Here is a 3,154-nt window from a genome sequence, read left to right as displayed (position 1 = left end):
CACCTGCCTCCTGCACACACCCCAATGGGGATGTGCCCGCAACCAAGGTACATGTCCTTGACCGGAATCGAACCCGGAACCCTTGAGTCCGCAGGCCTATGCTCTATCCACTGAGCCAAACCGGTTTGGCGATTATTATTTTTTTTAAACACTTTTATTGATTTCAGAGAGGAAGGGAGAGGGAGAGATGATGAGAGAGAATCATTGATTGGCTGCCTCCTGCACGCCCCCTACTGGGGATCGAGCCCACAACCCAGGCATGTGCCCTTGCCAGATTCGAACCTGGGACCTTTCAGTCTGCAGGCTGATGCTCTATCCACTGAACCAAACCTGCCAGGGCCATAAAATTATTTTCCTTGCTACTTCATCACTGTCATGTCGCTACTGTGATGAATCCTCAAGTAAATATCTGATATGCAGGATGGTCTTAGGTGCCCCTGTCCTGTGAAAGGTTGGTTCGACCTCCAAAGGGGTCGCGACCCACAGGTTGAGAACCGCCGTCCTATAGGCCCACTGCAGAATTCCTCCCCACCACCTCCAGAGCCTGGGAACTACATTACCCAGAAGGCGTAGCGCCCACACGAGCCAATGACCGAGCAGGACGTTGCCTTGCTGGGGGCTAGACCTGCTGGGTCCTCCTCGAAGGCGTCCTTTCCAGCTTCACTCGGGAGGGAGCCTGGAAGGCGCGGAGGAGCCGGTGTTCCCGCAGCACAGACGCGAGTGTGGGGCTCGGCGACCCCGCGAGGGACCCGCTTCGGGGCGGGACAGGGTCCCCTCCCCGCCCCCTGCGCCCGGAGAGCCCAATGGCGGTGGCCGCGCCGGGGCGCCCAGCTCAGGTGAGCGCGTCCCCGGGACCACCCGCCTCCCCCGCCCAACCCTGCAACCCGGCCCCGCGTCCGGGAGGAAGTCCGAGGGCCGAGCGGCGGGTCAGAGCTCCTGGGGCGCCAGCAGGTCCGCGCCCGGTGGAAAGGGGGTGTTGGCGCCTGATGGGGACGGAAAGGGGGGCGCAGGGCGGACTCCGAGCCTCCCTCGGGGCGGCTCCTGCTGGGGGCCCCTCGGGGCGGGGGTCGTGGCTGACGGCGTGGAGCGTGTGAGTCACCGGGCGCCGTGAGCACGGACACAGGTGAGGGGGGAGGTGTCTGTGACGCGCGTCAGGGAGGCCGCGGGGCTGGGGAATAGAGTGCTAGGAACTACATTACCCAGAAGGCCACGCGAACCGAACCATTGGCATCCTGATAGCGCCTTTCCTGGCGTGCGTCCTGGGGGTGGGACAGGGACGGTGGGCGGAGGATAGAGTGCTAGGAACTACATTACCCAGAAGGCCACGCGAACCGAACCATTGGCATCCTGATAGGGCCTTTCCTGGCGTGGGTCTTGGGGGCGGGGATTCCGGTCTCCTCTGGACCTGCCAGTTGCTGGCCTTGCGCACGCGATTAGATCGAACGGGAGAGACGATGCGGTGGGCGTGGCTGGAACTTCCCGCCCAGGGAAGTGGGTGTGAGGCTCCCCCTGGGTCGCTTGAGTCGGGGAGGAAGGAGGCAGCGGGTGCAGAATGGGGTGCCCTCGAGGAGGCGCTGTGAGCAGGTGGCGTCGAGGCCCTGGTGCGGGGACCCGGTGCAGCAGCGCCCCCTCTGGCTGCGTCCACAGGTTGCTGCTTTACAGGCGGGAGGGAGTCCCTAGGCCTGGCCCGCAGCTCGGGGGGCATCTGCGTGTCCCCGCTGCCCTGGCTGAGGGCTAAGCACAGTCACTGTGGCTCAGGGGTTGGGCTCCCCCGATGAACCAGGAGGTGAAAGTTCGATCCCCGGTCAGGGCATGTGCCCCGGTTGCAGGCTTCAACCACAGTCGGGCAGGTGCAGGAGGCAGTTGAGCAGTGGTTCTCTCTCACCGTGGATGTTTCTATAGGACTCCCTCCCCCTTCCTCTCTGATATCAGTGTATTTTAAAAATAAAAGATAATCACAGTCACTATGGAACCCTAATTAATGAGCAGACATCAGTGTCCCCAGGGCCTGGTGTCTCCTGGGAGGGAGGCCGCCCTGGAGGAGGAGGAGCCTGGGAAGGTGTGTGAGGGGTGGGCTGTGAAGGTCTCAGAAAGACTAACTGTATCTTTCCTCTGTCCCCATCTCGACAGGACCCCGTGACCTTTGACGATGTGGCCGTGTACTTCTCCTGGGAGGAGTGGGGGCTCCTGGATGAGCCTCAGAGACGCCTGTACCATGAGGTGATGCTGGAGAACTTGGCCCTTGTATCCTCTCTGGGTAAGACTCTCACCGTCTCATCACTCAGCTTCAATTCCCGCTGGTTTTTACAACCAGAGTTTGGCTAGGTTCCTGGTGTGGGGCCGAGCCCCCTGGTTCCTCAGGGTACCTTCACAGCCTAGATATCCCGACCAGTTTCTATCTGCCACATGTAAAAAAAAAAAAAAGTTTCTGGCCATTGGGGCAAAAATATGAAAATGTAAACATTTTTCATTTTTTAAAATTTTCCAGGGTGTTCAGTTGGTTGACCATCCTCCCAGGCACTGAAAGGCTCCCGGTTCGATTCTGGATCAGAGCACATGCCCAGGTTGTGGGCTGGATGCCTGGTTGGGGAGCCTGAGGGAGGCAGCCGATCAATGTTTCTCTCTGATATTGATGCTTCTCTGTCTCTCTTTCTCCCATCCTCTCTCTCTCTCTCAAATCAATAAAGCATGTCCTATATAATAAAAGCCTAATATGCTAAGTGTCCGGTCATCCGTTCAACCAATTAAAGCATCATATGCTAATGATATGCTAAGGCCACTAAATCTCCCGCTATGACATGCACTGACCACCAGATGGGCAGATAGTCGACTGGTTGACCTGTCGCTATGACATGCACTGACCACCAGGGGGCAGATGCTCCTACTCGTAGGTTAGCCTGCTGCTGGGGTCTGGCCAATTGGGACTTAGTGAGACTGAATCAGGCTGGACACACCCTGTAGCCCTCCCTGGCTGGCCAACCTCCCACGTCCCTCCCTGGCCGCGATTGTGCACCTGTGGGGTCCCTCGGCCTGGCCTGCGCCCTCTCGCAATCTGGGACCTCTTAGGGGATGTAGGAGAGCCTTTTTTGGCCTGATCCCGCAGGCCAGGCCATAGGACCCCACTGGTGCATGAATTTGTGCACCGGGCCTCTAT

This window comes from Myotis nattereri (genome assembly GCF_964212035.1).
Source record: "Myotis nattereri genome assembly, chromosome: 15".
Lineage (NCBI taxonomy): Eukaryota > Metazoa > Chordata > Mammalia > Chiroptera > Vespertilionidae > Myotis > Myotis nattereri.
The sequence above is the reverse complement of the archived record's forward strand: the minus strand, read 5'-3'. Positions refer to the sequence as shown.